General features: G+C 48.5%; 1 long non-coding RNA gene across 1 annotated transcript in view; it reads right to left on the bottom strand.

Moving 5' to 3' along the window:
* Positions 1-17404, bottom strand: part of LOC135966384 (uncharacterized) — a 50635-nt gene extending 33231 nt beyond the window's left edge. The window contains exons 1-3 of the long non-coding RNA XR_010579696.2: positions 17271-17404; positions 11959-12054; positions 10767-11864 (exon numbers count right to left, since the gene is read on the bottom strand). This is a non-coding gene — a long non-coding RNA (uncharacterized lncRNA). The remainder of the gene's footprint in view (positions 1-10766; positions 11865-11958; positions 12055-17270) is intronic.
* Positions 17405-18053: the final 649 nt, after the last annotated feature.

Below are 18053 nucleotides of genomic sequence, written 5' to 3'. Positions count from 1 at the left end.
TCCTGTTGTCTTTCCCAGCTTTTCCCCGTCTCCCCTTTTCCCTAGTTTATAAGACAGGAGAAGGGGGAGAAAACAAAAAGTTAGAAAGAAACAGAAGGAAGATAAATAGCTAGAGGACCTTGGCACCACCACCTGGCCCTGGTGGTTAAAATAATAATAATAATATTAACCCCTGACCAAAACTACTAGTGTTATCTGTAAATTCCAGACATTGTTTGAGAAAGCAGTGTAAAACGTTTTGTTCTGTTAGCTGATACATGTAGCCTCCCATCATGTTTTGTCTGAGGCTAGTCCTGCTACAATAATCACTCGCCATCAGAGAAATGCAAATCAAAACCACAATGAGATACCATCTCACACCAGTTAGAATGGTGATCATTAAAAAGTCAGGAAACAACAGGTGCTGGAGAGGATGTGGAGAAATAGGAACACTTTTACACTGTTGGTGGGACGGTAAACTAGTTCAACCATTGTGGAAGACAGTGTGGTCATTCCTCAAGGATCTAGTACTAGAAATACCATTTGACCCAGCCATCCCAATACTGGGTATATACCCAAAGGATTATAAATCATGCTGCTATAAAGACACATGCACACGTATGTTTATTGCGGCACTATTCACAACAGCAAAGACTTGGAACTAACCCAAATGTCCATCAATGACAGACTGGATTAAGAAAATGTGGCACATATACACCATGGTATACTATGCAGCCATAAAAAAGGATGAGTTCATGTCCTTTGTAGGGACATGGATGCAGCTGGAAACCATCATTCTCAGCAAACTATCGCAAGGACAGAAAACTAAACACCGCATGTTCTCACTCATAGGTGGGAAATGAACAGTGAGATCACTTGGACACAGGAAAGGAAACATCACACACTGGGGCCTGTTGTGGGGAGGGGGGAGGAGGGAGGGGGGAGGGATAACATTAGGAGATATACCTAATGTAAATGATGAGTTAATGCGTGCAGCATACCAACTTGGCACGCGAATACATATGTAATAAACCCGCACATTGTGAACATGTACCCTAGAACACAAAGTTTAATTTTTAAAAAAATCAACAACGAGGAGAACTTTCAAAACTGTATGAATACATAGAAATTAAACAATATGCCCTTGAATAGCCAATGGGTCAATGAAGAAATGAAGAAGGAAATTTAAAAATTTCTGGAAATAAATGAAAACAGAAACACAACATATCAAAGTTTATGGTATACAGCAAAAGCAGTATTAAGAGGAAAGTTTATAACAATAAACTCCTACATTTAAAAAACAGATTTAAAATAAACAACCTAACAACGAACTGCAATGAGCTAGAAGAGCAAGAACAAATCAAATCCAAAAGTGGTAGAAGAAAAGACATAACAAAGATCAAAGAGGAACTAAATAAACTTGAAACTAACAAATATAAAAATGAAGAAAAAAATGTTGGTTTTTTGAAAAGATAAATAAAATAGACAAACCATTAGCTACACTAAGCAAACAAAAAGAAATCCGAAAGAAATAAAATTAGAAACAGAAAAGGAGAATGACAGTTGATACCACAGAAATACAAGGGATCATTACAGACTATTTTGAACAACTATATGTCAACAGATTGGAAAACCTAGAAGAAATGGATAAATTCCCGGACACGTACAACCTACCAAGATGGAACCAAGAAGAAACGGAAATCCTAAAACAGACCAATAATGAGTAACATGTATGACTAAGTAATAATAAAAAGTCTCCCAACAAAGAAAAGCCCAGAACTAGGTGACTTCGCAGCTGAATTCTACACATTTTTGTTTCAATTCTTCTCAAACTATTCCAAAAGTATTGAAGAGGAGGGAATCCTGCCAAGTTCATTCTTCAAGACCAGCATTACCCTGATACCAAAATAAGACAAGGACACAATAAAAAGAGAAAACTATAGGTCAATATCCCTGATGAACACAGATGCAAAAATCCTCAACAAAATACTAACAAACTGAATCCAACAGCAAATCAAAAAGATTATACACCATGATCAAGTGGGATTTATCCCAGGATGCAAGGATTGCTGAACAAACACAAATCAATAATCATGCTACATCACATCAACAGAATTAAGGACAAAAACCATAATATCATTTCGATAGATACAGAAAAAGCATTTGATAAAATTCAACGCTGCTTCATGATAGAAAGTCTCAACAAAAGAGGCACTGAAGGAAAAATACCTCAACACAATAAAGGCCATATGTGACAAACCCACAGCTAACATAATGGGGAATGGGGAAACACTAAGAGCTTTTTCTCTGAGATCTGTAACAAGACAAGGACGCCCACTTGTGCCACGCCTATTCAACACAGCACTGAACGTCCTAGTCAAGAGCAGTCAGGCAAGAGAAAGAAATCAAGGGCACCCAAAGTAGAAAGGAGGCACTCTAATTGTCTGTTTTCAGACAATGTGCTCTTATATATTAAAAAAAAAAAAAAAAAAAAGACTCCAGCAAAAATCTCTTTGAACTGATAAACAAATTCAGTAAAGTTACAGAATACAAAATCAACATATAAAAATCAGTAGCATTTCTATAGACCAACAATGAGCCAGTGAAAAAAGAAATCAAGAAAGCAATCCCATTTAACTACAAAAATATAAAATAAAAATAAAAATACCTCAGAAGAAATCTAACCAAGAAGGTTAAAGATCTCTATGAGGAAAACGATATTCTACCCTCGGAAGGTAGAACAGTGGCTTCTAGAGACAGGAAAGGGCGGCGGGAAGGCAGAAAGGGAGAGGTTATCTAATGGATACAAAATTACATCTAGATAGTAAAAATAAGGGTTAGTGTGCTATAGCCTTGTAGGGTGACTATAGTTTACAATTTATTGTATATTTTCAAGCAGCTAGAAGAGAGGATTTTAAATATTCCCAGCATTAAGAAATGACAAATGTTTGAGATGATGGACATGCTAATTACCCTGAGTTGCTAATTACACACGAAAAACATGTATTGAAATATCATACTGTATCCCATGGATATGTACTATAATGTGTCCATTAAAAATAATAATTGTTAAAAACCCAAGGGTCATTTCTCATGTGTCCTATGTCAGTGTTGTGGTCCATTGGTGGAGACCCAGCCATTTGCAAGTAAGACTATAGTCACTTGAGCTGAAAGCAAATGAATCGTCACAAAAATTACCACTGGCACCGAGTCTTCTTTCCAGAATTTCCTGCCCACAGCACTGCCACAGTCACTGTGGGCAGGAAAGACACACTAGCACCCAAGTTTCAACCCCAGTACAGTTGATGCTTTTATTTCTCTGGTTTGGAATAGGTGTGTGTTCATAATTTACGTTTACTCCAACTGTCCCCTTGCTTAAATAGCTTCTTAAGGATAACTTCCTCTTACTAAATCCCAACAGCTTCTGAGCATCCGTTATATTCTCCAAAGTAAATAAAAAGAGAAAACGTGTTGAAAGCCTGATAATGTTCACTTAAGAATCCAGCATGATGTACAGCTTGAAATGACTACTCCACCTTGTTCCTTTACATGACTTTTAAAGTAGCCCCAGTTATTATACATAATTGAGGTCATAATTTCTGCAATACCATTAGGTCCACGAACGGTAGGGCCAGAGGACTTCAAAGTCTGTCTCCGATTTTTTTTTTAAAAAAGGGAAAGCTCATGAGAGTAGGTAATGAAAATAAATATTCACACAACTCGGAACAGGGGATGGTGAAACATAAAACTCCAGCCTGGCACAGGTGTCCAGCCAGTGAGGGTGGGGACACAGACTCATAGGGTCCCCACAATCCCTCAAAAATGCCACAGACAGGTGGGTGGCCTGAGACAGAGCCAGGCTCCGAATTCCGGGAGCTGTCTGGCTCATGTGCACCTCATGTGGTCCACACTGCACGAGGATGCCCAACGTCACCAGTCCCGGTGCAGAACACAAGAATGCCCCATGGCATGAGCCCCCGCTGCACAGCATAGCCCGAAGGTGCCAGCTCAGACTCCTACACACGCTGGTCACCAAGGCACTGCCCTCCAGGAAGGAGGACCCCAGAGGTCGTGGCAGGGTGAGGTTCTGCTCTTCATCATCCGCGAGCAGAGGGGAAAGTCCCAGCAGACATTTGGGGAGCCTCTACACGTGGTTCTGGGACTCTGAGTGGAGGTTCAAAGATGTCCCCAGGTACGCCAGACTCAAACCTAAAAAAGACCCATTCTTCCAGATATGCCCAGACTGGAACCTATATAGGCCATCCTTCCTAGCTTTTCTCTGGAAAACCAGGCTTAAAAGAGTATCGACTAAAAGGGGCCACCAGGAAGACAGAAGTCCTATCTTTAAAAAAAGATTTTTTTTTTTTTTTTTTTTTTTTTTTAAAAGAGGCACTGAGGCTCTGACCCATCTGAGCACAGAGTACATGCTCGGCAGCCTCTGTCAGAGCAGAGCAAGTACACACATGCTCTCCATGCCCTGTGCTCCCAGCACCCGTGCTCCCCGCACCCATGCTTCACACGCCCGTGCTCCCCGCACCCGTCCTCTCCACGCCCATGCTCCCTACACCTATCTGTGCTCCCCATGCCTATGCTCCCTGCAGCCGTGCTCCCCGCACTGTGCTCCCTGCGCCCATGTCTACTCCTCGAGCTCTCTTCCACTGGTTTCCTCTGTACATCCCTCTTGATAGTCACTGTCACTGTCACCTCGAATCACCTGGCTAAATGGAGGTAAAGAAAAAGTCTAGAGTAGCACATTGGAGGACAGAGTGGAAGTGGCTATTTACCAAGCAGGGCTATGAGATGAGCGCATCTGATCCCCATTAATCCTGACGGTCAGTTGATTAGCCCTGTTCAACAGCTGGGGACACTGAGGTGTGGAAGGACGGGCTTGCTTACCCCAGACGATGCTGACAGTGTGGGCCCAGCCCAGTCCCACAGCCACCAGGAGGAGGCTCCTCACTGGGCAGGCGCGGATGTGCAGCCCAGAGAACGCTTGGGACCCTGGCACAGACTCCTCAGGAAGGAAACAGAGAAAGGCCCACAGAGACTCAAGCAGCACAGAAGAAGGTCACCCACAAGTTAAAAATAGATGTTTGTGCTTTACCGTCCCAGAGTGCTAAAAATCCAACCCACTCACACGCACAGCCTGACGTGAGCCTGGCCTCCTGCAGCACTGGGCTAAGCGAGAGACGTACCTGCCTCTCTCCCGACAATAGCAAACTTGGCAGCTATTCTTCAATGTACTTGACAGCTTCTGTGAGGATTAAGCGACACTCTGTCGACACTGGCTAAGGTTAATCCTGACACAGCCAACCATCTAGATCTGCAGTGAACAAACAACTTACTTTGGATGATTCTGCCACTAACAAAGACCCTGAATCTCCCACCAAAGCTTAGTGACACGACTTACCTTTCTGTTTTCATTTCAGGTACACTGGCCCACATGATCTAATTTACCTGCTGATAATGCCTTGGAAAGACCACCAGGGGGCCCCACACCATTTTCAGCTTTAGAGGGATGTGAATTTCCCTTTGATGAGAAAGGTGATGGGGAAATAAAACAAGGATCCAAAACAGATGCCTGTGTGTTTCCTGGGAGTGATAAAGTCAGGAACTGCCTCTGTGTGTCAGGCGAGGGAATAACAGAGACAATGGCACCAACTCCTGAGACAGAAGACCTGATGCATGGTGCAGCCACCGCCTGTGGCCAAGGAAATTCCAGGGAATGTAGACCCCAGTTGTATGGTACAGCCACCATGTGCGACCACAGAAATTCCAGGAATGCAGACCCTCAGTCACATGGTACAGCCACTATCTGCAGCCACAGAAATTCCAGAGAACGCAGACCCTCAGACACATGGTACAGCCACTATCTATGGCCATGGAAATTCCAAGGAATGCAGACCCTCAGTCACATGGTACAGCCACCATATATGGCCACGGAAATTCCGAGGAATGCATACCCCAGTCGCATGGTGCAGCCACAGCCTGCAGCCACAGAAATTCTGGAGAACGCAGACCCCAGTCGCATGGTACAGCCACTACCTATGGCCATGGAAATTCCAGAGAACAGAGACCCTCATTCCCATGGTACAGCCACCACCTATGGCCACGGAAATTCAGGGGAACGCAGACCCTCAGTTACATGGTACAGCTACCACCTGTGGTCACAGAAATCCTGGGGAACACAGACTCCAGTCGCATGGTGCAGCTACCACCTGTGGTCACAGAAATCCTGGGGAACACAGACTCCAGTCGCATGGTGCAGCCACCACCTGCAGTCACGGAAATTCCAGGGAATGCAGACCCCAGTCACATGGTACAGCCACCATCTATGGCCACGGAAATTCCAGGGAACATAGACACCAGTCGCATGGTGCGGCCACCACCTGTGGCCATGGAAATTCTGGGGAATGCAGGCCCCAGTCTCTAAAGTATGAACTTCACTGCAGTGAATGTGGAAGAGTTTCTCTCTGTGCAGAGCTCAGTATCCAGAAGGGGAGATGGCCCCAGGAATGCCTTCCTCCTCTTCAGAGCTCAGGGCCTAGGGCTGACACCCTTGGGAGGGGTCCTTGTTCAGCAATTGTGCCTGTGGAGGGTCCCCCAACACTCACCGTGCACCTCCTAGGAGCGGAGGCTACAAAAGGGAGCCAGAGACCAAGCTCTGCTCAGACAACAGTGAGCTGATGGCCTTCCACTCTAAGTTCAACAGGGACCCAGGGACCAAGCTCTGCTCAGACAACAGTGAGTTGATGGCCTTCCACTCTAAGTTCAACAGGGACCCAGGGACCAAGCTCTGCTCAGACAATAGTGAGCAGATGGCCTTCCACTCTAAGTTCAACAGGGACCCAGGGACAAAGTTCTGCTGAGACAACAGTGAACTGATGGCCTTCCACTCTAAGTTCCAACTGCATGGAATGTGTATTCCATGAATGCTTGTTAAATGAATGATTCATATAAGGTCATCTGTGCTGACCTTTGCTGGTCTGCTGAATGTGAGCTTCAGAGCATAGGCCTCATTCCTGGAGCAGCCAGCTCTTCCCAGAGCGACGGCCGCTGCAGGGCAAAGCCCAGAGCTTGTCCTGCAGCAACACACTCAGGACCCTGCGCTGGGCACGCTGGGGGCCTCTCCAGCAGAAGATCCCCAGCCCGGACCGTGCAATACCAGTGAACCCCAGGGGAGTCCCAAGTGCTCAAAATCATGTAAATGTCCATTGTGATTTAACATATCAATTTTAGAAGAAAGGGCATATTGCCACCTCTCTCCTCAAACTAGGGACTATAAATCGATCCATCACCCTAACTGAGACTCTGCCTTAAATTCTGCTAAAACTACCATCCAAACACTCAAATTTACATTAGCGTTAAGGGAAAAAAAAAACTAAACCAAACACCTGTAAGAAACGGTCAAGTAACCTGTGATACATCAACCCAAAGATTAAACATGAAAACAATGAAGTAGCAAGATATTAAAAGAATATAAACTCTATGTACATCATGGTCCAAGGTTCTAAAATTACACAGAAACAAAGACTGGAATGGAAGGGGGATACGTTTACAGACACATTTTTTATTTTTTAATTTTTAATATTGCTTCTCTAATGTATGATTTGACTAACCAGATAATTCAGCAAAAAATAAAAAAATAAATTGTGCCTATAGATAAATATGTAAAGAATCCTTTTCTTTGATGCCAATGGAATTAGTTTGGGTCTGACCCACAGTCTTCAATCTTTTAATTAAGACACAAAAATCATCTTTCAAGCTGTTAGGAAAAAAAGAAGAAAAAGATTGAAAACCAGGAGCCCAGAAAAAAAGGACTCGCTATGTATCACAGCGTCTCTCCACGCCTCTCCACCAAGGACAGTGCTCCCTCTTTCCCCATTTTCATACCTACTGCACAAAACACTTAGTAAAGAACTATCTCAATTCATGAGTCACACAGCACAAAGGGCCAGTGTCTCTGCCAAACATACCCTGCAGCCCCAAAACGAAGAGGCAACTGGTTCCTTCCTTCCTCAGTGAAGGAAGAATGAGAGGCTGCTGGTTGTCATTTTAAATCTCACACCTCAATGTCTTAGCACTTTCCTGCTTTGTTGGTTTCCAGGGCTTATTAAAATTAACCACCCCCCACCCCCCCCGCGGATATTGAAGAAAGAAAGCAGGAAGGTTGTGCAGGCTTCCAAGAGGCAGAGCCCTGCTTCCGCAGCCACCTCTGTCTTTCTACCCACAGCAGCCGGGTTTACCAATTAGTCTCCCTTAAAGAGCAGTTTATGCTCATCGCGAACAAATGGATGCAATTGCTTCTTTTGAGATGCAGCAAGTTTTGGGCCCTCAGCAAAAAGAAAAAGAAAAAGAGAAAGAAAGAAAGAAAGAAAGAAAGAAAGAAAGAAAGAAAGAAAGAAAGAAAGAAAGAAAGAAAGAAAGAAAGAAAGAAAGAAAGAAAGAAAGAAAGAAAGAGAGAGAAAGAAAGAGAGGGAAATAAAGAAAGAAAGAAAAAAGAAAAGAAAAGAAAAGAAAAGAAAGAAAGAAAGAAAGAGAGAAAGAGAGAGAAAGAAAGAGAGAGAAAGAAAGAAAGAAAGAAAAAAGAAAAGAAAAGAAAAAAAGAAAGAAAGAAAGAAAGAGAGAAAGAGAGAGAAAGAAAGAGAGAGAAAGAAAGAAAGAAAAAAGAAAAGAAAAGAAAGAAAGAAAGAAAGAAAGAAAGAAAGAAAGAAAGAAAGAAAGAAAGAAAGAAAGAAAGAAAGAAAGAAAGAAAGAAAGAAAGAAAAAACAAGGCACTGGCACAACAGTCATAACCTCTGCGTGGCACACACACAGAAGGAAAGTTAAAGCCCTGGAGGCGGAGGCGTTCGGAAAGGGAAGGTGGAAGTAGGAAGGACGCCCACGGGATAGAGTGGTCAGAAACAGACCACCTCACCAAAGGGCGCCTTAGACGTTCCAGAGGACAAAATGCTCCTCTTTCCAGGGTAAACACCCATTTGCCAAACTCAGCCAGTGACGGTAAGCAGGAGTTTGCTTTTTTTTTAAGGCGTCTGAGTAACGATGACAAGAGCAAGAAATGAGCTTAATAATGGGACTGACAGGGCCCTGGGCTGGTGACTCTGCTGATGTGCACAGCATCAAAACCCAGGTTCCTCAATGCGCTCCCTCTGCAGTTCAGGACAGCACTACAACTCACCCCATCAATCACTGCTTAAAAAATCAGTTCTAAAAAAAGACGACCCATTTGAAAGCAGCCGGAGGAGGAAGACAGAGAGTGTCTCACAGAATCCAACCGCTTGTAGCCTCGGAACCATAACAAGAATATGAAACTAGCGGGTCCAGTGTGAGGCAGAACAGAGACGCCATCACGGCTCTCAGGAGGCTGAGCAGGAAGCGCATGGCTCAGGCCCTGCAACGCCCTAAGGGCGCCTGGAGCAGCCCACAGGCCTGTGTCCTTCGTGTGGGTTCACCTTCCTAGTTTCCTGGGTAAATTCAATGTACAGCATTTATTCGCCAAGAAAAGAACATTCAAATCAAACTACTGTCATAACTCTGAAGGGCTCTTAACACTCCAGTCCACACGTTCAAAAGCCCACAAATATCAGTGCTGCCACTGTGCAGGTAACAATGTTTTGGATGCATCATGCACGTAACCAGTAACGACGTTTTCATGTTTTCCGTAGCCATCTCATTCAGGATACTAAAATGATCTGTGACGACTTGATACTTAGTTATCTGTGATTTTCAGATAGATTTAACAAGGCTACCTGGCCAAGAAGGCCTCACCCTCCTGAACCTGGGCACCGGTGCCCCTACGTGCACCTGGGGCCTGGGGAGCGCAGTCTCCACCACCTCTCGCTCTTCAATGTTAAATGTCCTCCCGGAGCGCCTGCGTCGTGGGCCCAGGCTCGGCCCCTCCTGGAGAGCCCTTTCCACATTACAGGACAGGGGAAGCCCAGAGCCCGCGCTGCAGCGCCACTGACGTCCCGGAGTCCCCGATTCCTGCTCCTTCCCGTCCGCGGAGGCTGGCGGGGAGGGCCTGGGACCCATTTTAGTTTTCGGTTTTGTCACGAGCCGGAAGGCGACAGCACATGCGAGCGCAGGAAACCCTTTTTTAAAATCTTCCAACGGAAACGCGAGGGGCTGCCTGACTGCCTCGGAGACGCTAGGCGGGAACCCAGAGCACCCCTGCCGTTTCCCGCATTGCAGCAGCCGGGACCCCGCCCACGCCGCGGGGGGCCCGAGGCGACAGGAGGCCCGCCGGGATCCGGCCCTTTCTTCCTCGACAAGCTGGGGGGTGGCGTGGGGCGGAGTTGGGGGGCGGGGGCAACTTAAGAAGTGATCGCGCTGTACCCAGGATTCGGAGGGGAAGCCCGGCCCCATCCTACAGCTCAGAGGCAGAACGACCCCGGAAGGTGCTCCAGGCGACCCCCTCTACCAGGCTCAATTTAAAACATAAACCGGAGAGGGTGGAAAGCTCACTATTTTCCGAATGGAGGTTCCTATCGCCATGTTCCTTCCTCCTCCGCCCCACCCGGCATGGACCCCGGGGCTGCCTTGCCGGCTCCCGCCGCCCCGCAGGTACCCCTGCCGCTCCCGGGCACGGGCTTCTCCCCAGTTCTTCCCATCGCTTCCCCGCTCTTCTCCCCAGTTCTTCCCATCGCTTCCCCACCTTTCCCCGGGTCCTCCCATCGCTTCCCCCTCTTCTGCCCGGTTCCCCCATCCCCTTCGCCCTGTTCTCCCCTTCTCCCTCTTCTCCCCTTCTCCGTCCGTCCCTCCCTCGCCGCCCGGAGGGGGGCGCGCACCTTGAGCATGTCCCCCGCTGGTCAGCACGCCGATGGCCTTGCCGGCCCCGGAGAGCTGCTCCAGGAACTTCCGCAAGGAGCCCTTGGGGGCCCGGGAGTCTTCCGCGTCCAAGACGAGGAGGCCGAGGGCAGCCGCTAGTCCGGGTGCGCAGCAGGCAATGGAGACCCTGCCCGCGTGCGCCCGACTCGGAAACGCTGCCCCGCCCGCGCCCCCGCCCGGCCCTAGCGTCAAAGGGCCTTGACGGGCGGGGCCCAAGCGCACAGGAGGGGCTGCGGGGGTGGGGCGCGGCTAGGGGCAGGGGCAGGGGCAGGGAAAGGGGCAGAGAAAGGGGCAGGGGCTGGCCGGGGCCGGGTGTGAGCAGGAGGACCTACGCGGGGGTCGTCGTAGGTGGCTGCCGCGCTAGCGGTGGGTGAGGTCGCGGAGGCGGGGGTAACACCACAAGTGGGCGGAGTCCCTGGGGGTGGGGCCGCGTTGCCGGTGTGCTACCCTTGCGGGTGGGTTGGAGGACTCTGGTTGGGGCCTTTAGAGATGCCCGGAGCGCCACAGGTGGGGGCAGGGGCAGCGACCGGGGGAGGGGAGACCGCAAGGGGGCGGGGTCACATCGTTCGCTGGGCGGGCCAAGGCAGGGCGGAATAGAACGCCGGGAGCATCTCCCGGGGCGGGGAGGGGGGGGGCAAGGGAGACCGTGAGTGGGCGCGAACGCCGGGGCCGGTGGAAACTCCGCACTTGCGGGGAGCGCCGATGGCGGGGTGGGGTGGAATTGGGGCGCGGAGACCCCACCTGGACGCGGAGGCTCGCGGCAGGCCCGGTAGATCCGGCTGTTGTCAGCGCCGAGCCCGGCCGCGCGCACAGCTTCTTGGTGGCGGCAGGATTCCTCCTGGGGCTGCGCTAGGAGCCTCTGCGCGCGGCTTCCTCGATCCCCGCCCCCACGTTTTCTCTGCAGCCTGAGGTCGGGAAGGACGCACGGAGAGTGGATCCTCCAGGTGGTGGGAAAAGCTGAGCGCGGCGAGCTTAGCTATGACGAAGCAGCGATTTCCTGGGTCCACGGGGTCTGTGGCGCTCCCGGGCCCCCAGCTCGTCCCGTGGGGAGAAGAATCCTTGGGGTGGGGAAGAGTATCGGGGCGCTACACTCAGAGACGCATGGGCGCGCGAAAGTCAGAGTGGGATAGGAGGAGGCGCAACGGGACTGACCTGGCGGGGAGGCGGGACGACACTTCCTCCCTACGGACAGGCGCGCTGCTGTACGCTGTGCCGACCTCGGCTGACTTCACCGGCCAACTCCACGTGCTGAAATACGCACATTCAAAGCGCTGTGCCAGTTGCCCATCCACAGCTTAACAGCCTGGTGCCAGTTACCTGCGATGGGACAGGGAGCAGCCCCTACAAAAGCACGGGCTTATGGGATCCCGGTTCCTTCAGTGCTCACCCCACGAAGAAGGGCTCCCAAACGGCCCCACTCGAGGGCTTTCCGGAGGATGGTCCTGCGCAGTGGGTGTTTGTTGAACAGATAGGAAACAACAAAAGAGACTAAGAAGAGGTTTGTTCTATGAACCCGGGAAAGTGAAGCAATCGCAAAGGAGAGTCTCACCAAAGGGCAATCCTGGGGAAAAGATGGAGAGGCATGGATTTTTCTTGGATGTGTGCCTCATCCTGGGGCTCATCCCGCTGAGCATCAAATATTCATTGCAAAAGAGGAAAAAAAATATATGCTGCAGACAATGCTGGATGGTCTAATCTCTCCCTTGGCCAGAATTAACGGCGAAATTCCTAACCCCTCGTGGTCCTCAGAATCACCTGTCCTATGCACACCCCCATTAAACCACTGAAGTCCAGTTTCTGGGAGCTCAGCCAGGAAATGTGTAGTTTTAAACAAACCACCTAGGTTATCCTGATGAATGCAAAGTCAGAGAGCGCTGCTCTCATGCAGTGAACCTGAGCATTATTCTATTAATTAAAAGGGAGAGGCGAATCCTGGCTGTCTTAAGGTGGCAGTTGAGTGGCCTTTGCCTTCTGGCGGGCAGAAGAGCAGACCGAGGCTCTAAGCACCTGCACCCACAGTTGGGCTCAGGATCTGTGCTGGAGAATAGAAGGGCTAATTTAATTATTCATGCCTTTTTAGAGCACGTTACATGTGGAGAAGGTGGGCCACACTGAATTTTATTTTAGCCAAATACCCGTTATCTCCTTATACAATTGATATTTTTATATTGAACATTAGGGGATTGGTCATTTGTCATCAAATTGTCTGTAATACAGAAAATGATAGATACAACCTAACAGTTCAAACATGATGAGTTAAATAAATGATGGTAAAAATATGCGCTGCAATAATATTTAGTTGCTGTTACCGCTACAAAGATATGTGTCTACTGACATGGAAATATGTTCAGGACATACAAATAAGTGAAAAGGCAGGCCTAGACGCAGTGCGAGCCTGTGTGTGAGTGCGTGCGTGCGTGTGTGTGTGTGTGTGTGTGTGTGTGTGAGTCTGCATACATCTGTAAATGTTTCTGAGCATTTTATTTCCTTTCTTTTGCTTAGTATAGGCAATGCCATTTTTCTCTGCGATGAACAGGTATTGTTTAGGGAATAGAAATAGCTAATGAAAAACAATAAAATTTAGAGTGTCAAGACCCCCAAGGTTACGGATTATGTTCAAAAGTTTGTCTGTGTATAAGGGCTGGGGTCAGGGTGGTCACTGACGGTCCTCACACATCTGTTCTTATGAGTTTGGCCCCTTGCTCAGTCAGTCAGGGAATTAACATATATTAATATATACCTGTAGCAAAGATGGAAAAGAATAGCTATGGCTTTTTTTTTTTTTTTTTTTGAAAGTCATGTATTTCAATGTTGCTACAACTAGAGGTTTGTTTTTTTTTTTTTTTTTAACTTTGGCCTTAGCAATGAATCTTCTAATTCAAGAGGAAGATATTACATGCCGTGCTGACCGTACAGCTTCCACCCAGTAGGACCTGAGGTGTGTGCTTGTTCTTTATTGTCCCTTGACAGATTACTCCAAAGGCCCACACCAGCACACACTTATACCCCAGGAATGATTACTCCTTGGGCCAGGAGTTCAGGCAGGCTTCACTGGGCCCTCTGCCCCAGGGGCTCTCCAGGGCTGCAGCAGGTGTCTGCCTAGGGCTGCTGTGTCTTCTGAAGGGGAGGAGCTGCTTCCATGCTCACTTCTGTGTTGCTGGCAGGATTCTGTTGCTTGCAGGCTGTTGGACTGAAGGCCCCAGTCTCTCTGTGGCATCAGCTTCAGGTTGCCCTCTGCCCTGGGCGGGTGACTGGCTTTGCCAGAACTAGCACCTACCAAGAGCCAGGGGGAGAGTTCCAGTGGACAGAACCTCAGCTCCTCCCAATCCAATCTCAGGAGAGACCACCATCTCTTTTGCCTGGTTCTATTCATCAGAAGTGAGCCGCTGAGTCCAGCCCTCTTCTAGGGTCTGGCTGTGAACACTAGAGACAGCGGCCAAGGGGAGCCACTTGGGAGGGTGGTGCTGCCTGGGACCTGCCTAGGACAAGGTGAAGGAGAACATGCATAGGGACAGCTGCCCTTCCCACTTCCCCTCAGTGGTGAGCGCAGGAGTTGCCGATGTGCCCTAAAGGAGTTCTGGCATCCCAGGAGGGAAGCAGCTCCCAGCCATGAGGACACCATGACCCAGTGCCCCAGCATGTGGGGCTGCACATCCCAGGGCTACCTGAGCTGCAGCCTCTTCCCCTTCTCTGCTGTCTCGGCCTGTGCATGGAGTGGGCATCTCAAATCTGCAGGGGCCAAACTGAGCTCAGGCCTCTGCACCCCCCACACAACCCCCCATCGCTCAGTCTTCCTTACCTCAGCTCCTGGTGACTCCATCCTCCCAGGGGCTCAGGCTGAAGCCTTGCAGTGCTCTTCCACCCTGGCATCTAAGTCCCTCAGGAAAGTCCCCATTGGCTCTTCATTGCATCTGGAGCCACTAGGGCCAGGCCACCACCTTTGACCTGGACCGGAACAGGCTCCCTCCTCATCCCCTGCTCTGCCCCAACCTCCACCCCACCTCCATGTCTCGGGTGTCCTCAGCTTCAAAGTCAGGGTGCACCTATCAGGATGTAATTCAGGCATCTTCTCTGCTGACTCGGAGTCACAGACCCCACACAAGCCACACTGGCCTGTCCTCTGGTCCCTTCAGATCCTGGTGCTGCCCAGAGGCCCATGCAGGCACCCGACAACCTCAGGCCTAGCCTGCTCTTTCCTCAACCCAGGCCCTCCTCTCCGTACCGACTCTGCCCACTTTCCACAGGTCTGTCCTGCAAGGTCTCCTGCACGGTGAGGCCTCCCCAGATCACCCTCTTAGAAATTTTGGGCTCCATGCACACTCCTGTTCCCTCCCTGCTGCTCTTAAAACATCCTCGTCAGTGTCACACATGGGGCATTTCACCTATCTGCTGGGCTTCTCGAAAGGTCCCCTGGCTGAACTCTGAATGCCGTGGATTCAGAGATCTTTGACTCTTCCCTGCTGCAGTCCCAGGGCAACAGCAGAGCCCAGGACAGAGTGAACCTGTCATGGGTGCTGCTGAATGAATGAATGAAGGAGGGAGGGAGGGAGTGAGTGAGTGAGTGAGTGAAGGAGTAAATGAGTGAGTAAATGAGTGAATGGGTGAGTGAGTGTCAGTCAGTGAATGAGTGAGTGAGTGGATGAGGGAAGGAGAAATGAGTGAGTGAGTGGGTAAATGACTGAATGAGTGACCGTGAGTGAGTGAATGAATTGCCAAGGGAGTCAATGAGTGAATGAGTGAGTGAGTGAATGGGTGAGTGAATAAGTGAGTAAGTGAATGAATGAGCGTCTTAGTGAATGAGTGAGTGAATAAGCAAGTGAATAAGTGAGTGAATGAGTGAGTGACCGAGGGAATAAATGAGTGATGAGTGAGTGAGTGAGTGAATGAATGAGTGACTTAGTGAATGGGTGAGTGGGTGAATGAGTGAGTGAACAGATGAGTGGGTGAGTGAGTGAATGGGTGAGGGAAAGAGTGAGTGAATGAGTCAGTGAGCGAACAAGTGAATGAGGGAGTGAAGAATTGAGTGAGTGAATGAACGAGTGAGTGAATGAGTCAATAAATGAGTGAGTGTGTGAGTAAAGGATGAGTGAATGAGTGAGTGAAGAGGTGAATGAGTGAGTGAATGAGTGAATGATTTGAGTGAGTGAATGATTGAGTGAATGAATGAGGAAATGAGTGAGTGAGTGAATAAGTGAGTGAATGAGTGAGTGAATGAGTGAATGGGTGAGTGAGTGAAAGGGTGAGTTAGGGAATGACTGAGTGAGTGAATGGGTGAGTGAATGAGTGAGTGCGTGAGTGAATGGGTCAGTGAATGAGTGAGTGAATGAGTAAATGAATGAGCAAGTGAGTAAAAGGGTGAGTGAATGAGTGAGTGAGCGAGTGAAGGAGTGAATGAGTGAATGAGTGAGTGAGTGAATGAGTTAACGAGTGAATGAATGAGTGAGTGAATGAGTGAGTGGGTCGCTCAGAGGAGATGAGGACAGGAGTTGCCCTCTGACTGCTACAGTAGACAGGAGCTGAAGGAGTCTGAAGGGTGGGATGTGCTCACTCGGTACATACACCCTGCTCCACACATCCCCAGAGAAACCTAGTCTCACCAGAGTGGTCGCTTGAGAATTATTAGTAACAACCTTTTTCCCAATATTTCATATATGCAGGATGATTTCTTACTTTCCTTGAAAATGCCAATCGTTTTTTGGACTTGGAATTCTCCACTGCTGGTCCACGCCACTGTATTCTCCCATAGGGGTATCCCCCGAGTTGGAGAAAGAGTCATTCCCAGGAATGGATAAAAGCCAGAAGGGCATCATCAGGTGGGGCACCTTCTCCTATCATCCTCCCCTTCCTGTCTGGGTTACCCTGAGTGACTTGGTTTGGAGGTCTACAAAATGCGGACATATCAAATTTAGATAAAAGCCTAAGCAGTTTAAGAGGTTGCAGTGCTAGCAGGAAGGTCTTTGGCTCCCGGCACCCTCCTCCTGTCCAGTCTCTGCTGGACCCAGGACTCTGACTCCACCTTCGGCCTTGGGGGTTTCCTCCCTTCCTTCCCAGCCACTGAGCCGGCTTGGGCTAATCTGCAACCGCAGAGGTGCAGCCCTCCTCCTTTCCTCCTGCCTCTTCCTCTCTTCTCACTTTCCTTCTGCTTCTTTCAGGACTTTGGAAAGTCCAAGAATAAGCAAAACTGTAGACCAGAAAACGCTGCCTTGAGCCCATTCCCCTCCCAGCAGCTTCCCTTCAGACTCCTTGATCTTGAAAACTTATTTTGCTTCGTATCTAGATGCTAAACTTTATATAGAAAACAGGTGGGGTTGGTTTCTTGGCCGGGTACAGTGACTCACACCTATAACCCCAGTGCTTTAGAGGCCAAGGGGGAACGATTGCTTGAGGTCACATGTTTGAGACTAGCCTGGGCAACACAGGGAGACCTCGTCTCTACAAAAATTCAAAAAAAAAAAAAAAATTACCTGGAGCGATGGCACATCTGTAGTCCCAGGTACTTGGGAGGTCGAGGCAGGAGGATCACTTGAACTCAGGAGTTTGAGATAACAGTGAGCTATGATTATATCACTGCACTCCAGCTTGAGTAAGAGAGTGAGACACTATCTCCTAAAAAAATAAAAATAAAAAGTGCTGGAGTCCAAGCCCACAGCCAATTGCGACATGTAGATCTTTCATTTTTACAATCCGCCTCTCTTGTCTAAGTGCCAAATGACACTTTCATTGTGTGCAACTACTTCCACTTTTGACTGGCTTCTCTTTCCTTATGTATTAAGAATCAGGTTGCATAGAGTTCTGAGAAAATAAACTAATAAATCAGCTGCGTGCCATGGCTCATGTCTATAATCTCAGCACTTTAGGAGGCTGACACAAGGATTGCTTGAGACCAGGAGTTTGAGACCCGCTTTGGCCACATAACGAGATCCTGTCTCTACAAAAAATAAAAAAATAAAAATAAAACGTTAGCAGGACATGGTGGCACACCTGCAGTCCCAGCTACTCAGGTGGTGGAGGCCTGAGGATTGGCTCGAGCCTGGGAGGTTGAGACTGCAGTGAGCCGTGATCATACCACTACACTTTGGCCTGAGTGACACAGTGAGACTCTATTTCTAAATAATATAATATAATATAATATAATATAATATAATATAATATAATATAAAAACAGATGGAAGCTTCCCAAGACTTTGATGCAGAAACAGGTCGCCCTGAACCAATTAAAATTCATGTCCAAAAACCGGAGAGAAATG

This window comes from Macaca fascicularis, chromosome 11, assembly GCF_037993035.2.
Source record: "Macaca fascicularis isolate 582-1 chromosome 11, T2T-MFA8v1.1".
NCBI lineage: Eukaryota > Metazoa > Chordata > Mammalia > Primates > Cercopithecidae > Macaca > Macaca fascicularis.
This window is presented reverse-complemented; position numbering and strand designations above follow the sequence as displayed.